The 21,674-nt window shown below is 43.4% G+C and overlaps 1 protein-coding gene across 7 annotated transcripts in view; it reads left to right on the top strand.

The window, feature by feature from the left end:
• LOC138188465 (uncharacterized) overlaps positions 1-21,674 on the top strand; it is a 377,221-nt gene that overhangs the window by 98,520 nt on the left and 257,027 nt on the right. For 5 of the 7 annotated variants that reach the window (XM_069130262.1, XM_069130256.1, XM_069130261.1 and 2 more), the window contains one exon: positions 13,532-13,626. The exons of the other annotated variants lie outside the window; for them this stretch is intronic. The gene's annotated coding sequence lies outside the window, so the exon portion shown is untranslated. The remainder of the gene's footprint in view (positions 1-13,531; positions 13,627-21,674) is intronic. 7 annotated transcript variants of the gene reach the window in all.

Genomic DNA, 21,674 nt, shown 5'->3' with positions numbered 1-21,674 from the left:
ATCTGCCCTATCGATCGCCAACTCGCAAAAGTATATCCAAAGACACACTACCCCCGAGTTTCATTTTGACGGCTGACAGAGGCAGAAGGAGAGGAGATAGTAGTCTGTGAGAAGACAGCTCGAAAAAGCAAGTACTCGCACGCCTCGTCGCTGTCCGGCGCGGTGTAATTAGTTAATTAACGCGAGGAAGCGCTCGCGTCGAGGGCCATCTAAAAATCGTCACCGTTCGACTGTGCTGCCCTGGTAAAAGCCTAGCTTGTGAAAAGGCGGCCTACGAAGGCGCGAAGTGCAACCACTCGCGCACTCGGGCGCGCCTTGTTAATTCTCCATAGCCTGTGCCATTTTATGGCACGGGTCTGCTCGAGGACAACCGCTTAACACGCTTCTTGCGAGCTGTCTGGCTTCTGCTTTTTATTGTCCAACTGGCTGCTGTTTGTTTTTAGCCTGACCAAGCAAGTTCCACGAATGCTCTTTCATCGCGTTATGATCGTTGCTAGAGGCCCCCTGGCACCCTTTGTTCCAAGAATAATTGTTCCTCCTTGGGAGACCGCTACGGGGTTTTTGTCGAACGTTGAGCCACGCGTTAAGTCGGTGCAAAAATTTGTAAAGATGAGATCGGTTGAGAAAAGTGTCGCATTAGTTGCACCTGTGTTTCCCTTTCTTCGACGAACGCATCGATGATTGGAGAAGTTCTCGATTTTACGATCGATTCGACAGTTGCTTCTAACAGCAGAATCTTCGACAGATTAGCTGCCATGGAAGATGCACTGTGAATGGAAAAATTCTTCAAGTTCTTAAAGACTTTTACGATACTCTGGATATTTTCATACGTTACAATCCGCCACGCGTTAATCTGTTTGCACATTCGCGCGCATGTAAATATTCGCGTATAATATTCGCTAACAGTGCGTTTCTACGAAGGTTTGCTAATCGACGTTGAAGATGAGGTTAGATAAAACGCGCTGAACGCGATGTTGAGATTCTTCAAAGGGGGTTTCTAGATGAATGCATAAATTTGCTAGCAGGAAGAACCACCAATCCATGAGCGGGGCAAGTGCTTTAACGTGAAACGCCAAAACCGCTGCATAAATTGTACAAAGACAGCCAACTAACGAAGAGCGATTTAACTTTGAGACGATTATCAAACGATGAACAAAGCAATCCTATAGTAATCCAAGGAAATCCAAGGAACGATTCCACGAGAAGATAGCAAATATCGCTTCCGATCTTTAGTTCGCCATTAATTCTGCTAATATTCTGCCTAATATCGAATCGAACAAAGTTTTTCCATATTTACGAGCTGCAGTGTACGCGTTTATCCGCGCAACAAGATCGTCGAGGAAATTCTTACCTCGTTCTGTGGCGGCCGAGCAGTCGGTTAAAAATATTCGCGATCCCCCTGGCAGAATTACGCTCGCTGCATGGGTAACCAGTGAGAGCGTTAATTGCTCTCGCTCTTAAAATAACACTCGATTACTCGAGCAGCCGAGCTAGCAATTTCCTAAATACGAGAGTCGGCTAGAAAAGGCCGGGGAGATAGAAAGAAAGGCAGGCTGCGCGGAAAGGGACAGCGCGAGCGCAAAGAGGTTGGAGGGATGAAAAACGAGGGTGGTCGCGAAACGCTCGCCGCATTTAATTCCTGGCTTCTCGTGGCACACGATGAAAAAGAAAGAGACGTATCCTGCCCCTTTCACGAAGCTTGAAATATTCTAAGCAGCGAAACAAACTTCTGGGATTCTTTGTGCGACAGCTTTGCGCGCGCGCAAATTTCCTGAAATCTCGCCTTTGTTTCCGTGCGCGGGCGCGCGAGCGCCAGAGTCAACGCGCTCGTCCCGACGATGGAAAACGTTTAGCCCCGTAAAATGCTATTTTCCTTTCGTCTTCTTCCCTCTCGTTATCTGCTTTCTTTTTTCTGTTTTACAGTGAGAGAGAGATTTCACGATTGTTCTTCGTTTTTCTCGCGAGACCCGATGAAAAAGGTAATTTCACTGGCTATGGCTTGTTGTTACAGTGGAATTGGTTTCCAAGCGAGTAACGAGTTGCGTTTTTATTCAATGCAAATGTTCTCGGGCGAGTTTCTGATTTTGCGTGTAATTATCGTGTAACATCCATCACGGAAAATTTTATATCTATGAGCTTTGTCGAGAGTTGTATGAGCTTTGTACGAAACATTTTGAATTTCATTAGCATAACGATGAAACACAATTCGGATAATTATATTGGTAAAGTTTGAATTCCATCTGAAAACGTAGAAATTGCGAGATATTTATTGCAAACATACGAGGGATCGGTAGCGAATAATTACACGTTCTATGCTACGTTTTGTATTTACGTTGACATGTCGTTGTAATAGCAGAATGCTAGAGGTTTTATTATCGTAGATTTTAGCGCATAACGAAACTTTGTATCGAATCTAACAATAAGTATAATTAGTTAAATTGGCTACGTAGGTGCAATATTCACTGATACAACCTTTGTTCCTCGTAAATTCAAACTGCGGTGTTAACCTAATATTAACTTAGTAGAACTTATCACAGACTTAATATTAATTCCGACTTAGTTCACTGTGTCGGTCTATCCTAACTTTCTTATTAGCTTAATATACACTTAGACGTTAGTTCTAACCTCATCTAGTTTAACATTAATCCACACAGGCCTATCAAAAATTACTATCGTTTCACCGAGCGAAATTCTGAAACATTCACCTAATTCATACCTAACTCGATCGTAGAAACGCCAACTTTGTCCCAATTCGCACTGATCTTGGTCTAGTGTGAGCTTCGTTTCGTGTAGTCTAATGCAGGGGGCCAATTTCTAGCTATTTTGGTTTAATCTAAACATAACTGGGTTTAACCAAATTCGACATTTACCAACGTTGTCTTACTACACAGATTCCGATAGTGACCTAATCTGAACCTAGTTTCAGTCGAACCTAATTCTCGATTACGTGTGGCTAATTACTATAATTTCTTGACTATTATATTTTACGGGATTAGGATTGGTCACGGTAACTTAGGTATTACCGTAGAATACTTAAAAGTTTTTACTTTTCTTTTTTTATGACATTTTAATTTCAACTACGTTACATTAACTAAAGTTGTACAATCATGCGAACGTTAGAATTTTTCAAAGCACCAACGTTTCTAACTCCCGTACGAAGAAGAATAAATGTCTGCTAGGAAATACTTTTCTTCTTGTCATCGCTCGAAACGATTTCAATGTCAGTGCCATCTTGATCTCCCCTCGTTCCGTTCTAAATAAAACTAAGTAGCGCAGACAGGCGAAATTTGCAGCGGGGGCTGGCATTAACATTGAATTTTCCCTGGCGTGGAATTCGCTCAAGCTAATTGGCCCGCGAAACAGCGGGTGCTGCGTCAGAAATAGCATTCGGCTAATCTAAATTCTAATTTCCGTGTAATTAGCATGTAGTTTCCAGAAGCTTTCATACCGATGCTCTCCCCTCCAGCACGCGTTATTGCATTAGTCACGTGTCTCGTGAATGTCATATTACCTAGTCCCGTGCTCGTAAGATTACTCGATATCAGATCGCATAACGCGAAAGGGAACGTGAACCAGCAGGAATTGCGATATCGGTATCATCCAGGGATCCTTAGATTATCAGAAGACGCTGCGTAGTCCATGTTGCCGCTATATTCGCCGATTAATTTTTCCCCGTACACACTGTAAGGAAATTGCGCATACACCGGTTCATAAAAGTATTTCAACAGACACAGCGAAACTTCATTAGCACCGCAACGAGACACGTTCGTTCCGATCATATTACAATTTAGAATCAATTTGAATTTACGTTATAACGGAATTGGAATTTGTGAAATTATCGATCGTTCGTCTGTGTGGGTATTTTTATCAAAATTTGTCGTATACTATGGCGCAATTTCACTAACGACTTCGTCGATTTCCGCGAACAGCGAACAGCAGCTTCTATATATCTGGTGATAGCTTCTATCTAGCATTTCCGCTCGACGGGGCAAGCTTCCGCTATCTTTGCCTAAACAAACGGTCTCTGGACCTGAAACACACGCATTCCTACTCTAATGTCGTGTCCTACCATCATCCTACAGCCATCACCTCGGACATTCCACCAAATGTGACCTATCCGCAGCAAATTGTCACACTTTTACTAGATGGCCCCCGCGCATTACCAACTGGATGTCACCGAGCAATAAAACCAGCGGGAGCAGCAATGAAATTATTTCGCGTGGCCGCCGGTTGAAATTGAAACTCAGCCAAAACTGGCCATACCGGCGTAATTTCGTAAATTCGAAATCTCGAGGCTCGACGAAACGGTATTTTTATTTGGCCGTGGCGCTCGCAGACTCAGTCGTTTCAACTTTCATTATTCAAATTGTTCGCAACTGTTCGAACCATTCTCTCTTTCTCTCTCTCTCTATTGCGTGTGTACGTGTGTACGTGTGCGTGTGGAACGAAATGGTTATCATTATACGCAGTCAGGGAATGTTCGGAAACGCGCGGTGTTATTAACATCAGCCGAGGAACGCGCATGCAACAACGAGGAATTCATCGAAAATTAGTTGGACGTCAGTCAATTGAAACGCTCGTGCAGCCTACCGGGTTTAATTAATTTAGCCCGCGAGCTCGGTCTATCTGTTTGCTTCTTTCTCATCCGTGAAAGTGTTGTTTATCTCGATCTGAACTTGAGATGTACGTAGATACGTTCGTAATTTAAGAATTGTCTTTGGAATGACAGAAGCAGAATGACATTTTAATGGATCTTATTTTGTTATGTACGATGACTCGCGTAAATTGTATATTTATCGTAGAAAACCTTGACGATGTGCACCACGATTAAAGAAAGATATACATACGTCTTGTTCATTTTTCGACTTAACCGAATACCTGAAGTTTACACGGGTTATCTCAATAACGAAATTTACCTATCTAGCGAGTTTTTGAGGCCAAAATCTCGCGTATGTGAAGTGAAACGCAATTGCGCGCAAGCTAGAAACGGATAGACGTGGATATGCGACAGTAAATTTTAATTGTGCGCCTGCCTTCATCCACGCGGCGATATGGCGTGTTCAGTTGCCGGCCCATGATCCCTTGTCCCGATTCTGTAGTTGGCACTCCCGCCGTTGCCACAGTATGGTGTGTTGGCTTGTCTGCACATGTGTGCACGTATGCGTGCCGTTTAACTCGCCACCGGGACAGATTAGTTTGCAAACAATTATATTTCTGTCTCTGTCGTCGACCATTCGCCACTGTGAATCGACCCAGGAGAAGCCAAAGGGTTCAGCAATCCCAGGAAAAGGAAAACAACTCGTCCCAGCTTTTTGCAATTAAAAATTGCACTTTTTGGTTTTATTATTCGGTGTGCGGAGGTTCGATGATTCGAAGAATTAGTATCTTTACCCGTTTCTCCCTTTTATGCGTAAAGCTCGATGACTTTGTTTTTTATAAGCATCGTTTCCTGAAGAACACGTAGTCTCTAATTATTCCTATCGCAAGGCAGCTCTCAGGGAAGCTGTAACAAAGTATTCAGAGTGAATTCAATCCACGGAACATCCCAAATGAACACGCGGAACATCTCTTGCTAGTCGAACTTTTTCAACAAGCGAAACTTTTTTATTAGCGTCCTCCTAGAAACCGACAGCACGGTACGAGGAAAATAGACGTCATAAAGGGGCCATAATCGACGAACTGCCCGACCAATGCTACCACCTGTCCATTAGAAAGCGTAAAAATCTGTATGAAGTGGATTGATTTATAACCACGCTTCGAAAATCGCTGAATATCGTTAACGAGAAACGACATTTTTGTCATTCGCTGAAATATTTCTTCATTCTCTGCCAAATGCGAAATGAGAATATTTTATATATATTTAAAAAGAAACTATTATATTTAAAAAGAAATAAAATTCTTCATATTCGGACGATATTCGTTGCTTCGCGGGAACGGAAGAAACGCATTTATCGATCAAAAGAACGACGATTCAGCGCAGAAATGCGATTATTCGCGTTTTTTGAGGTTATGTTTCATTCTAGAGCGATGGTGAGAGTAAAAAAGCTGCGGCCGGCCCTCTGGCGGTATGTTTATGTACTTTATCAAAGTAATAACGGATCGTTAGGGGCGGTGGAATCGCTGCTGCACGCTGGCCTGGATCTGCACGCGATATTTAAATGTGAAGATCTGCGATACGGGGCGGGAAAACAGATTTTAATGCCAGCTTACGACGAACCGCCTTTCCAAGTTTGTTATTGAAAGTAGTTTCGATTATATTTCTGCCGGTAATGGAAGGTTGTTTCAGTCTCTTATCGAGAGAAGGGAAATTTGAACCACGATTTGCCTTGCGTGTAATTAAACTATCTTTTGGTCTTTTTAATATATACGTTGATGGGGTTTGAAATATTTAAAGGGATTTAAAGATGATAGAGCTCGCGGCTCGTTTATAATTACTACTCGGATTACGTCATTCTTTTAATGAAATAGGTTTCTCGTCGAGTAGCTGATACATGTTAGTATTTATATTATAGCTGAGGAATAATTTAATAATTACCGCATCCAGTCAACTATTTCTAACAAAATATGAATTTGCATAAACATCGTTTAAAGTACGATCCGCACCTCGAGCTTTGTCGATAGTATATGAATTCTAATTATATCACATTTTCATTAAACGCGTTCCTACCAAAGCGAAGCATCGTTTGAACCCAAAAATCCAATTCCATACCTAATTAGACGTCCATTTGCAGCCCCCCAAACATTCAGACCCGCCCCCTAGCGGGCGGCAACCAGGCTGGTAACTTCAGAGACGTCCGGCCATTCTTCAAAGAAGGAACACCATAAACGGCTGTCCCTCAGGAATTCATATATTCCTGTCCAGCTATAACTGTAACAGCCATTTGCTCAGCTGTCAGCTCGTCTGTACGCCGCGAAATCGCTTCGTTCAAACGTTCTTCCCTGGATTCAAATTGCACCGAGAGGCCATAAAGCGAATCTTCGGTCCCCGGGTGTAGCGTAGCTTTTCACTGTTTCCCTTCAGTGAAACTTAACAGTTCCCCGTCGATATCGATGTTCCGCTGTCCGTAAGTTTGTTCCGAATGTTGCGTGGAAACTCGGGCGTAGAGTCTGAAACCACGTTCGACCGATCGCGAAAACATCGTCGACGTTTGCCCAGGTAACTCTCGCGAGACTGAACCTCGTATGTGGCTGTCACCACCGCGGAGGTGGCATCGATATATTATTTTTCGAGTCACCGATGAAACCGTTTTCTCAAGTTCTGGCCCACTGGGAGCTCGTTCTTCCTTCCATTGTTTCCTCTTCCATGCGCTCGATCGATGGAAGTAGTATTTTAACGGTTGCGTAATTATTGGACACCGGATATTTATGCAAAAATTTGTACGCTTACTAGAAATTTGCTAGAGAATTTTTCTATACGTTAAAAATATCATAAAAGGTATAAATATAGTAATCGCAAAAGTTTCTATACTGATCAGAGACGGTTACAGGTTGATGCAACTTCTTAAAACGTCCCTTTATTTCCATCTCGATGAAAGTCGGAAGCAAAACAGGAAGCGAAGCGACAACCCTTCCGCTTAAACGCCTGCAGGAGCCTAATCCCACGATCAGCAAACACGTTGGCCGCAGACGTATTCCCTTTAACCTCAATTCTGACCGAAACACTCGTCCAACCCCCCGCAACGTGCCCCCCAAAGTCACCCTATTCTAGTCAAACAGAAGAACAACAGTCGAACATTCTGATCGCATTATTTATTACTCGGTCGCGATCGTTGAACGCACGCTTTATCGGAAGTATGGGGAGTTTGGTTGCACGTGCACGCGAGCAGCCAGGCCTCTTTCTCACCCCCGTGGCTTTTAAAAGGCCTCTATCAAGCCAGGGGGATGAAGAAAGAGCGGAAGAGGCCATTTAAGCTGAACGTGGCTCGGTACCCGACTGAATAACGCAAAGCCACCGTTCCTGGTCCCCCTTCGCTGTGGTTAGACGGCTAATGGCGTAAATAGTCACTCTAACTAGAGACCACCCCCTGCTTCTTCCAGTCTTGTCCTTTTCTTCGTCGAGCAAACTCGATTGTCACATAACCCCTGTTTTAAGATGTTTGCAGACGTGTTTTGGGCGTTTTTCTTTCCATATCGTCGATTCAATCTCCGTTAAGATACAATGCGACGTGCCTCTGTGCAGGCCCAAGATTCGCTTCGTATATTTTCCATCGATTCGGTCTACCCTTTTATCCCTTTGCCATCTCCAAATTGCCACACTTTCCACTAACGGACCAAACATTTTTAATGCAACTCTCTTGGAAAATTGGAACAAGTTTACGGTAGAACTCTTCCGGGCAGGCAAAATGATCAATTTCTTTGAAATTTACAGATTTACAGATTCGTAGAAATTTAGAGAAATTTCACTTCTCAATACTTGCTACATGGTTGAATATTTCATTATTTCGATGAAATCTTCAGCAGCGATCGTACCAGGTCCAAAGCAGAACATGGTTTTCAGTCAGAATCTTCTACGTCATTTCCTGGGATCTCAGGTCTGCCAATTAATGCGCTCTGACCTTACTAACGAGTGCTGGGGTTATTGCGCGGCGCGTTTCGGATGATAATGAGCGCAGACGAAACACGTGCTGCGCGTCCATTAGCAGAAACGAGACCGTTAACGTATCTGCGCGGTGTTTGTGTCGAAATCGATAACAGACGATGGCGTGGGTAGCGCGAATCAGCCGATTGAAACCCGACGTTGGCCCCAATAACAAGCAACTGCCACAATATTATCGATGTGCCATGATGGATACACTTACCGGTTCTCCATTCGGTCTTGTTCAACGAGCGGCTCGTTCCTTCGCTTTTTTCACATTGTTTTTTTCCTCGTTCCGATGATTTTTCTTTCAAATCTTTGATCCGTAAGGTTCTTTCGTTTGAAAAATTTCTTTGCAACGAGATATCTTGAATTCATCTTGGAAAGGTTTGGTGGAACAGCTCGCGACGGCTGGTTCGAATATTTATAAGGATTTTTAGATTTTTCTACGATTGTACGATTTCTCTGTGAAATCTTCGGTTTCTGACGCGCGAAGAATTCCTTTGGAACGAGCTATTCGGATTCCATCTTGAAAAATTTTTATGAAATAATTCTTGGGTATTACTTGAAATATTCATAAGAATCGTTAGATTTCTCCATCTCTGCAATTTTATCGCTTCTTTTCGATATCTTCGATCTGGAAGGTTCCCTAATTCGAAAAGTTTCATTTGATCGAGACATTTTGATCCTATCTGGAATATTTTTAATTCCTGAACAATTCTTGAAAATTTATACCAAGAGAAATGTCGATAAAATAATACTAATAATGCACGTCTAACCTAATTAAAATTTTTAGGAAAAATTAAAGTTACCCGAAACGAAGCACGAATCTTCAAGTTCCGCGTTTTTCTCGGCGAGAGAAATTCCTAGAAATTGTCGAGCCGGTTGTTGCAGCATCGTCCAATAATTCACAGAGGCTGTTCCGATCGTAACGAAGATAGGAGAGAGGCACGCGTGCCAAATCAGCTGATTGAAACGCTACCGCCATCATGATTCGTTATTACACCACGTGATGGTGATAGGGACGCCATTGTGATCTGCTTTATGGTGTTCGTATATCCGCTGGCTGGGATCGGCTTATATAAGAAGAAAGGGAGAGTTAGGGGCGTAGAAAGGAGGGAAATGAGAAACAGAAGACAAAACGAGGAATTCTTCTTGGGAGTGAGTCGCTTTCAGTTCCGCGAGCAAGCGTGTGCGTGAGCTCTTTTGTGAAGATGACAAGCGAACGACCAACGGGGATTTATCTCTGTTTAAATAATTCAAAACCGTGCTGCTGCCTGGTTTCCGAGCGGTTGATCGCGAAATACGTTCCTTTTAAAGAAACCCGAGGATGAGAATTTAATTAAATAACTTTATCGTACAAATCGCAGCTAATTGAGCAGTTCAGAAGCCACATTGACCGTTTTCATAGATTGGAAAGCGGAAAGAGATATTCTCGCAAACACCATTTTCTACGTATACCTTGCAATTTGTCAAACACTTTGCCTACAAGTCAAACCACGTGAAACGAAGTCAGCAAGTCCTACCGGCCGAATGATTTCGATAAATTAAAAGCTTTGTGCTTTCCCCAACGGATAAAATATCACTGAACAGTGCACGAAGCAGGAATTCGAAAAAGAAACGCGGTATACGTTCGTAAAAACAGACGGAACACAGGGGCGAACATGGGAGACTAAACATCGGTGGTAAAAACGCGGGGCAACAAAAATAGCATGGCGAAGAATAACGAAACTGAACAAAGAGGAAGAGAGAGGAAGAGAGAAATAACAGGTGGCGAGGAATAAAAAATTGGCGAGTATGAAATGTGGCCTGGATAAAAACGGGGTTTCCAGGGAGAGGAGAAGAAAAACAGTCGGAGGAAGAAAATGACGATAGCACGAAGACGAAAAAACGGGAAGAGATGGAAACGGGGTTGGAAAGACAAGCACGAGCGAAGCAGGCTAGTTCGAAAAAAGGAGCAGAGCAACGCCGCTGATAGAAGAGCTGGAAATTCGACAGAGAAGTTCAGAGACCGGGCTTGTATGACCATTAGGCGTCACTCTCTTCCTCCTTGCCCGAGCTTGCTAATAGTAATGCACTCTGAGCGTCGACGACCGCGTTGCCAAGCTCAGGGCCAACGGATTTAATGCAGCTGCTACGTTGACCCAGGTTAATTCCGCTTGACTGAAGGTTGAAAGGCATCGATGGAAAAACGACTGGAAGCGTGGAAAATTCGTTTCCGCGTCAAGGATGACCACGTTGCGATTGGATACTTTGGAATCGGTCTGCTGTGGTAAAGTCTGCTGTGAGACGATAGAGCTTGTTAAAGTCGTAGACGAATTGGCAATCTGGCGTTTGTGGAGTTTCGAATTAGACGCTTCAAGCAAGCCTTGGCACTGTCGACGATTAAGATATTTTGTTAATTAAACGAAAGAGAGAAAAGAAATATTTTAACAAAAATGAATACGGACGAACCTACTCGCATTCGAAGCCAGGATAATCGGAACTCTCGAATATCCTAATAAACCATAAAATGTCTGATTTGCCTAAACAATCAGTGCCCCTGACCCGTGTGATAAATCCTCCGAAGGCTGTAAAACGCGAAATTTCGCAATTATGTCTACAACATTATAGACACATGGCTCTTGTCTTTGTTACGACCAGACTCGTGGAACCCTCAACAACAAATTCAATCTTTAACCCTCCAGTGCTTACATCTGTTCGAACAATCCTATTTTCACCATAGCGTTCACGGTCTTCCTTATCTTTGCAGTCTTTCAACCATCCCATACCACTCTCGTCCCTCACATGCCTCTTTTTCATCCCGCCTGGCCATCTTTTACTCGCGGCCAGGATGGGTCGGGCTTGCAGCTGGCCTGGCGCCTTGCAACGTCACAGAGAAAATTTTATAGAAGCGGCCGCACCCACTGCTCGTTAAAGCAATTAGTACCTGTAGCTGGTAGCTCGGCTCATCTCGCTCGTCCATTTCTGCCGTCGCGGCATTCCTTTCGCCTTTTCCACCCTTGTACGCGCTACGCGCTGCTTTTTTCCGCCGCCAAGTAGGAAATTAAGCGAAATTTTTTCGCCAACACGGACAGGTAGAACGCGCGTGGCATTAGTCCATCGAGGATAACCCTGTCACCCTGCTTTCTTGAGATTATGTCTGTGAATCGTCGAGATTTCTGCGCGTTAGCTAAATCACGTGTTTTTATATGATAAGCGCTTTGTTTTTCGCCTGCAATGAGTTGTTGTATTTTTTCACCTGCTTAAATCAGGCGACGTTTTGTCAAGCTGTTCGTTAAGGATTATAGCATAATATTTGTTTTTTAAACGGAGATTGCAGCACTCGAAGAAGGGAAAAAGAGAGCAGGAAGAATCGGCGTAGAAAAAAAGAAACAGCAGCACGTTCCATCAGACTTTCGATTGACATTTCCGACTGTCGATTTCGAGTCGTTTGCTTCGTGAAAACAGTCTGTGCCCTGCCTGGAGATCGATAGCGATATCTTAAAAAAGTGGCTGTGTTTTTAATTTCGATGCACTCGGAAAGCTTCGAATCTTCTCAAAGGGTACGTATTTTATCAAAGCACCTGGTTATCTGGAATTTCATTGTTACTGAAAAGGATGGCAATAAATGGATGATACGTCAAGAAAGTGTAGACAAATGCTTTTCCAAGAAAGCGATTCTAGGTAGATGCGATGTTCTACCAGTTTCCACTCACCCATTTTTCAAAGCCAATCGCGGCCAAACAGGCGAGCGAGCGAAAAAAAGGCGCGGAACTAAAGGCAGAGTAATCGATAGTTGCAATGGGGGATGAAAAATCACGCGAACTTGGGAACATGCATTCGAGGCGCATTCCGCGGACAACAACAGAGGGGAAAACGAGAAAGATAAGCGAGGAAAGAGAAAAGCTGGACGGAACGGAACGAAACGAAAGCGGGTCAGCTAGTCCGCGCTGAAAAATATGTAACTTCCGTCGAATGGATAACCGCGAATCCTAGTAATTTCTCCGCTTACGTGCCTCTGTTTAATACCACAAATGCCTCGTAAACATACGCTCTATGTACGTTAAAAGTATTGCGCCATTACTCGAAATTAAACGCGAAGAAACACTCGTCGTTTGCGAAAATACACAGTACACATTTCTAGTTCGTCAGTGGCTCAAGATCTGCACTTATTTATTTTCATCGTGTTATTTCATAGGTTGGCGAGCGACAAAGAGCGAGTTCACTTTATCGTTATCGCGTAGTCTCGAAGCCGTAAAACCGCAAAGCGGATCAGCTGACCCGCCAAAGTGGCGGGGTTCGTTCAACTGCGACACCGTAGTCGGACCGTGGCCCGCTTAACCCCTTTAAAAACTAGGCGGAGCTTTCCGTTCCATCCTGTTCCCTCTTAACGCCTTTTGTTTCTACTACCCGCGAGCCGTTTCCAACCGACGTGTCTCCTTTGATGTTGACTCGCTGTCTTCGTCTTTTCCAGATGTCTGAACGTTCTGCGGAATTCTAGTTGCTGTCTAAGCCAGGACCGTGACATCGTTGGCATCTGAAAGTCCTTGAAACTTCGTATAAGAATACACCGAAAAATTGTAGAAATCTTATTATTCCGAAATGGCAGACCTGTTATCATTCATCGCCGTCGTTTCACTTGATTCGTCCGAATGGAAAACCAACTTCTCCTTGATTTTCATTTAGGTCTATCAATCGTTCGGCGAGAGACCGGTGATTCGGTAATATTTAGGTTAGACTTGTGGTGTCGTTGGAGGAGAGAATAGCCTATCGTGGTAATTGATAGGTCAATCCGATAGTAGACGTTGCTCGAAGATTCCGAGCCTAAGATAGTAGACGTTCCGTGCGAGAGATCGGAGTTAGAAATAGATTGAGTAGGTTCTTGGTTTATTAAAGGAGGATAGGAAGTTTTGTAACAGAGGCTTGTAACACTGGATTCAATTGTAACGGAGTCTTCGATTTCTTCTGTTTCAGAAATAAAGGATAGCATGGTGTGTTATGGCTCCTTGCGTATTGCAGCTGTCCGTCATAATTGCTGAAGTTGCACCGAGAGCAACGTTTCGAAACAGGTAAGTGAATTTTCTCTTTACACCTAGCTTCCAGGAAGATTCCAATGCTGATACGAATAAAAGTTCTTATATTTCATGAAAGCTTATATTCGTACTATAGAAACCTTTAAGACAATCATCATCTAAGCTCGAGCTACGCTTTATCCAAACTACAGTAGCTTTGCCATCACCGAACGTGTCAAGTTTCCCCGAATTTGAATTCCAAAATTCCAAAAAGCTAATCCATCCCTGCCATCGAATTGCCCCGAAACTCGTGCAACATACTGACCCCCGCGGAAATGTTATAAAAACATGGGAAAACAGGTCATGTAACACACAGCAGGGGTTGCATCGTGGAAATTTGCGAGCGCGCAGTTATTACCAGCGCGAAAGAACACGCTTTGTGTCGGCTGTCTCCCCTTGTCGGATTCGTCGTCCGTGTCTGCGCTAGGCGCACAAAGGATCCTCCTTTGTGTCTGGTCATTTTTGCCGCGGACCTCGAGAGCGTGTCAGGTCGTTTTATCGGACGCCGTCCGATCGCTGCGCGTTTCGACGAGTCGCAAAAAGACCGATTGATCGACTCGGCTACACTCTCGCGCCATTGTTACCCAATTGCAGGAGAATCGTTCGCTCTACCAAGCCAGGATCCACTTTCTTTTGCATTCGTTCAATAGACGACACCAGTTTTCTCCAATCTTCTTTTTTCTCCCAAGTCTTTCCAAGACGTCTATCTTGGTTCCGACTGTTCCTTTCTGGTCAAGCTGCTTCTTCATCCGTGCTGTCTCGCAGTTTTGTCCCGGTTCCGTTGTTTGGATCCTATCCTCTTCCTTCTTCCACTTCGACTTTCTGCTCCTTTTTCTCGAGCGCTTTGTTTCTTGGACACCGGGGCCGAGGACTCGTGACCATCAAAATTGAATTTCTTTAAAATATCGAACAAAGCTTCCGCGCTTTATCGACGCTATCGTCAGAGAAGTTGGATTTCAGTCACATCCGAAGATTGGACAACGTTCTGGTACTTTTACGTGAATTATCATGTACTTGTATCGACGTTTCGTTCGAACCTCGTATCGTAAAGAGAACAGGTGTCCTAAAACGTTGGAGCGAAAGCGTAGTTGCATGTATACTGTCTCGCCAAGCGAATTTTGCCTCGCCCATTACGTTCTACGAAATGTACGCCTTAAACCACGTCCATCATCCAGGAACGTTGTATATTAGAACGCTAAGTTTGGCGCAGTAACGCTTCGCGGGTTATCAGTTGCAGGCTGGTCGTACGTTACCAAGACAGCCGCTTCTTCCACTGTCGGAAGGCTGGAAAATGAAGCGAGGTGGCCAGTATCGAATAGTGGAGCCGCGACTATAACCAGCCAGCCACTAACCCCTGTTCTAATTAAGCCTGGCTAACCCGCGAGTTAGGATTATTACTTGCCCTCTGTTCGATGGAGAGAAACCGTCCACTCTGTTGGTATCAGGTTGGCGCGCGTGTACGTGTGTGTAGAGTACAAGCGAAAGAAAGAAGTTGGAGGTGTCGTCTGGCGTTCTGCCAACCATCGGCTTCCCTTCTCGTTCCTGCGGGAGCTGCCGACAGGAATTGAACGCGTTTAGACGTTACCGAGAGGAAACTCTTTGAAAATTCTTGCAACTACCGATGTAAGCCTGCCACCTCTCGCTGCTATTCGTCTTGGTTTAATGTAACGTGGCTAATATGTACTGGGTGGTTAGGAAAAGCTTATGAAGTTTGCGGGTTGGTGGTAGTGGTTAGGTTCCGAAGTTTATTGCGAGGTAACAGTTAGGTTTGGAAATTTATCGGCGGATAGTAGTTGGTAAGTAGTGCATAAAGGAGGTTTTAATAACGAATCTTGGTCGACAAATTGACATTTTTAGCGTTACGAAGAATTTTGGCTTCTTTTTTTTTTCTCTACAGAATCAGTTAAGAATTAAAGGTGTCTCGTTTTTGCAACTCCTTCTAGGTAATTCTGACTGTCTTAGTCTCTTTTAATCCTGTTTTACGAAAGCATATATTTCAAGGATTCGGGGCTTGAAAATGGAAACACCGAGTAGGACAGGTTTTGCAAGTTGTAGCAGTTCATCTGGCAGCAAGCGTAGTACGCAAAGGGAGCGTTTGCGTGCACTAACGTTTCGAACAAAGTTTTCGACAACTACCTACACTTGCTCGAAGGGTCCCTCAGTTGTGTATAAACGATACTTCTCGCGTGTACAATGGGTGGTACAACTTTTTCAGACTCCACGCTATTACGTCACCCTCCGCAAATAATATCGTTTTATTTTCCGCTATCGCCTTTCCGTCGAATTTTCAATTCCTCTCGTTCGATGTTTCCATCCGAACGAATCGCTTCGTTATTTTACAGACACGATTATCTTCCGTGTCGATAACGTTAAACTATCGTACTTCAACTACGCGGATCAAATTTTCCCAATTTTATTCTCGATATAACGCGATCCAATGCCTGAAAGTGACCGTTGTCGAGGGAATAACGAAGTAGCACGGCTAATTCGCATTCGTTTTAAGGCAAAGGGACGATAAGCTCGCGAGAAGGATCGGGAAAGCGGAACGAGCCACGATAATACGTCTTTCCTGTCACGTAGCGGCCGATGGCATTATGATAATGCCGCGAATAAGAAGGATTCAGGGGAGGAAATGTGAACGATGAGTGAAGTGGCGCGGTAGAGGCGATGCAGCCTGCCAGCAGGATCGGTCTAATCGAGATTCGATTTTTCATTTTGTTTTACGTGCCAACCAGACAGAGTATGATAGCCTGTCCTCTTTTCACCCATCAGCTAGAACACGTAGTCTAGCGATCGTGTGTGCATCGTGGTTGAACAATGGTAACATGTTCCGCAGCTTGTCCGAATTTTCAGCTTATTTTTCTACTTTTATCGACGATGTACGGTTCGCCGGTGTTTATTCGGTCAGGACTCGAGCTGTTCAGGGAACGGTGGATCCTTTTTTGGCGAATTAATGGCCAGACCAGGTTTGTTTCGACTTTCTGTGCCGGTCGTGAGAGTGCAGTGATGGAAATATCGGCCGATCGAATTATTCTTAATCGTAGCCGAGGAAACATGTTGTTATATAGGGTGACTTGGTAATCATAGCGTGAAAAGGAAGCACGTGATTCCGTGTGAAAAAATGAAGATAAAGACAAGGCATGAATAGCGCTTTTTGGTAGTATATGGACCTTTTGGGGTCGCTGAAGGGTAGGAGTTCAATTGGGTTAAGATAGCCTGGTACGCGAAATTTTGCATGCAAGTTAGGTAGTCTGAATCAAGATTTCTCACTATTTTGAACCTAGATTTTACTTGCCGAGGAAGCGAAGGTTATCTTCAGGTTCAGTAGATGATCAAAGGATGAATACTGATGTAGAAGATAAGCCGCTTTCAAAAGATGACTGCAAAGTAACGCGAAGATTCAGCGAAAGGATAAGCAGAGTGAGATGATTAAATATTTTGATAATTATAACGATACCGGGAATTTGAAAGTAGGAAGTCGGAAAAGGATTAGAGCGTAGATTTTGAAAAATAGTGGCAGTCGTTTCTCGGAACACACTTTTATTCTCTATAGAAATAGGCATGATAAATTGATTCTGACGATCGGCTCTGCATGTACGTAAGAAAATCGCGAAATTATTCACGATGTATGATATTCTGAAACGGTTCATATTTTATTCAGCGACGATAAATCCGACCTATTCCTCTAAGCCTGTCGGCGAATTAAATTTTAAACGTGAATTTTCCAAGTTTTATCTATTAAATCGAACTCGCGCTATATTCGAATCGAAAGAAATAAAAGAAGAATCGGATTTATAGCTCCGATCGAATAATTAGATCAACGTCCGCAGATTTTACCGATGAATAATCGGTCAAAGATGTGGGATAGCTGTTTCTCGTACAACGATCACCTTCCCTAGAAGATGGAAATTGAAAAAGATGCTGCAGTCGAACAAGGAAACGCTATGCGTTCGACGGATCCTAAGGCGAAACTTTCACGTAACGAAATCTTTGCAAAAATATCGTATTTTGGTCGATCGACGGTTGCAAACGAAGAAACGTTATTACACGATGTGCCAAGGTGTCAGCCTGATTTCCTTGCCTTGCCAGGATCGTTTAAGGTGGCCTTAATTGGACAGAAAGCTAATTAGACGACGGTGGTTCCGCGTCCGGCGAGGCAATCCAGACTGAAAGCGAACCGTGAGATTTACGGCGAAGAAAAGGCCACGTAAGAGGGCGAATCTCTCGGGGGAGGCCGCGAAGATCTATGACTCCTTCCGACGGTGCACGATACAAACACGGATAACCTGGATACTGTGTGCAGAGATAAGAAGCTGGCTACCGGAAGGAATGCGAGTTTGATTGGTTATAGCGTCATAGGATCAGCTACTCTTATAGAATTGCGAAGATAAGATAAAATGGAACTTTTATTATTGATTGAAATTGCATTTGAACGTTTATCGTAGGAAAGTTTTATGTGGCTTCTGAACAACCCCAACTACATCGGTAGATCGTAGATCGTTATACATTTATGGAGGAATTCGAAGATGAAAATATTTTTCTATTCGTTGAGTGCACATTTATAATGCAAAAAGACGTATAAAATACCCAAGCGCCAGTTTATAAATTCTATTCGTAAAAACATAGATTTGCATAAATATCCGCAGTCTCGTCGCTTTGTTTCGTTTGGTATCCGATTCGTCCAGACGCCCTACCGTCCACCAGACCGTCTATCCTCGTATGTCTTACGTCTTCTAATATACGACTGTAACGACTGTAACGACTGTAACGACTATAACGATGCAGCCGTTAGACTACGCGCGACACGGCAGAGATTGATCGTGGAAAAGCTTCGTTGTAGCGGTTTATGACAAATGTTGGATGGATTTTCAGCAACGACTATGTGGATTATATAAAACACGGAGTTGGCGAGACCCGAATCGATAGCAGGGAATCGTAGGAACGTTAATTCGAATTGTCAAATATTGAAGCTGCCGGCCAGTTGAATATCTAGTGGAAATCTGTCGCTGGACATGGTGTAATCCTATTAACGGGGCTTACTCTTTTTCACGGTGTGCACCGGCTGGCGTTGGGTTCTCGCGCCCATTTCACCGCCACTGGGCGCTGTCGAACGATCCAGTAATTTTCTACAGTCATTAAAAGTTTCAGCGAGAGATTTGAATAATAGCTAGGAAGCGATACGGACGACGGTAGTATCAGATTTTCGACTTTGAATTGCCTCGATAGCACCAGGCCTGCGTTTCAACGATGGCCTTAAGTAACGATCAAACTGACGTTTTTAGCTGTTCCGTTTATTTTTTGAGTAGACTGTAGAAAGCGCAGGTACAGCAGGAACTTTAGATATTCGATTCAGTATGCGATATAATAGAGATCGTGGAAAACTGTCGAAGAGCCCGAGAGGTACGGGAAGGTCAGTTTTCTCCTCGAGACTTCGACTTATCACTGAAATTGAACAAGGGAAGACACGGTAAGACGAATCTTATTTCTTACGACACAAATTTGCATTTTCCTGGAAACACTCGGTGCAACCACATCGAACGACGATACTATTTTTCTCGAACGGCCCTCGATTTTTCTCTGTCCACGGAACTAAAACGTACAGCGAGCTCGAGTTCTCTGTGAAATGCAGGAATTCGTCGTATATGGCGTGTCGTTAATCACGACTTTTCCTCGTACTAAAACGAGGATTATTTTTAAGCCCATTGTCCAACCTTTCGATCACACTGAAAGAATCTTGGAACAATCTCAAATGTAATTTATTTTTTTTTCTCCTTTTTTATTACACTTTTATTACGATTTAGTATCAAACGTCTTGGGAAAATTGTATCAGCTAAAATGTGTTTTACAAATTTACGATATTACGGCATTTTCTGGCCCCTCGATTCTCGATAATTTGTCTAGCGGAATGAAGCAACTCGCTATCGTAACACAGTTTTCTAGCTATTCAACGAACAACTTCGGTTATAGCCAGCTAGTACTTGGAAACGCTATAAATTAGCCAATATAGCAAGCGGGAGTAGCAACTTAAAACGTCTTACAAACTTCTGAAGCGTTCCACGCGTTCACCTTCTTCCGCAACTCGAGCTTGTTTCGGTTTTCTACTCCTTAGGAACATTAAATATTTTCTTCTTTATTTTCTTTTTTTTTTTTTCTTCTCTCCCCTTAGCCACGATGGTTTTCGAGCTAGTTCCATGGTTGTGAAGCCGCGCGTACAAGGACTCGTCTTTATCGAATAAAAAGAAGCGAGTCAGGTGGAATTTCCAAGCGGGCACGTCGTCATTTTTGCCAAGTGTTTTTCTCGCGAGGTGGCCGCCTGCTTCCGTGAAATATTAATCTTCAGAGCGGAAGACTGGCGGAGCAGCACTAACAGGAACTCATGCAATATTTAATTATGTCAGAGGGATCCGGCGGCGAGGGAAAACTAAAGTCGACAACTGAGATTTCGCGAAAATATCCCAGCTCTTCCAGACCTTCTACAAACCTTAAAGATTCTGAATTCTTTGTCCTTCGACACTATGGAACTGTCGAACGTTCGACGTTTTCAAAGTTTCTGCGAAATTAAAGTAGAGCACACTTTTGTTCCGTTTGAAACAGCATCTTCCGAGCTTCTAACGTCGAGTCAAATTTGCTTCGATTCTCAGTTCTTTGTTCTTCGACGCTGTCAAAGCGTTAAACATCGAGTATTCTCAACGTTTTTGTAAAATCGAATTGGTAAAAATTCTTGGTAGGTCAGAGGGAAGCGTAGTCTCTGTGAACTGTGATCTTCGACAACAAGCAAATTCGTCGACACGACGAAATACCACGAAGAAATTAACCACGGAGCGAACGTTCGACTGTTGCCGGTTGCGTGTTCATCCCGAATGGATGCTCGTTCGTACCTTCTCTCATGGTAATCGCAGATAGGTACAGGTTAAGTAGCACGCTCATAGAGCAGCGTACTCGAAACCGGGGACCTCCATTAGCCACGATAGAGAGGCTGTGTTAAGAGTGTTAATGCGACTCTCGGGGCTCGTCGCTTCGCTGCCTCCGGTTAGGGTCGATTTCGGACGCAAACTGTTCCTTCGATTAACCGGCGCGAATTTTCCACCTCCTTAATGCACCTGTCTCTCCTTCAACAGTTTTCTCGTAACACGTTGCACCAGTTTCTTCGTCTATGCAAAGTTAAATCTTCTTCCGAATTTAACACTTAGCCAACCAGTAGCGAGCTGTACGTTTCCATCGCGCTCTGACAAGCCAACCTGTCCACCGCGCATTTTTCCAGGTATCGAGGACTAATGTTCACTGCTTGAAAAATAGAGAAATGTAAAAATTATTTGAGTGGTTAATTATATTTTGCGGTAATGATTTTATAGAACGATTTCGCATATTGTTTGTACAAAACATCAAATTAAAAGTACGTATCGAAAGTATAAAGGAATGTAGGTAAAATTAGAGACATTAAAGATGACTAGAGATAAATAACACGAGTCGAACGTGAAATTAAAAATTCATAATGCGTTTTAATATTTTTTTACAATGTGGTGTCGTTCGATTATAACTTTATTTAGTCGTAACTGACAGTGTAATTTTTTGATTAATTCTAACGCCACTAGATCGCTGTATTTTATTATATACTATACTTTATGAAAGCGGAAAAAGTGACGCGACTAATTGGCAACGATTGCAGGCAAACGATAACTGATGATAACAACAAAGGAAAGGAAAACGAGTTGGTAAAATCAAAAAGGGAGATCTGCCCGTTCGGTCACGCAGCGATGTTCTTCACAGAGGGGAGACCTCCCTATTCGGTTGGCTAAGTGTTAAGAGTAATATCGTTTCTATCGTAGCTTGTCGAGAAGAGAACAAAAGAGTAAATTATTTCGTCATAGACGAATAGATCTGAATTTATCACTGGTTCGAGAGCAATTGAATTTAACGTACCTGTGAAAGATCGAACAAAGCTACAAATCGTTGCGGCAGACGAAGAAAAATCCCACTAGAACGGATCAAATCGAATCGCCTTGAAAGTCGACGTTAAGAGAAAGCACGCTGCGACGACATTAAAC

Source organism: Bombus flavifrons, chromosome 16 (assembly GCF_040668555.2).
Source record: "Bombus flavifrons isolate JBK064 chromosome 16, iyBomFlav1_principal, whole genome shotgun sequence".
NCBI classification, from domain to species: domain Eukaryota; kingdom Metazoa; phylum Arthropoda; class Insecta; order Hymenoptera; family Apidae; genus Bombus; species Bombus flavifrons.
The sequence above is the reverse complement of the archived record's forward strand: the minus strand, read 5'-3'. Positions and strand labels throughout refer to the sequence as shown.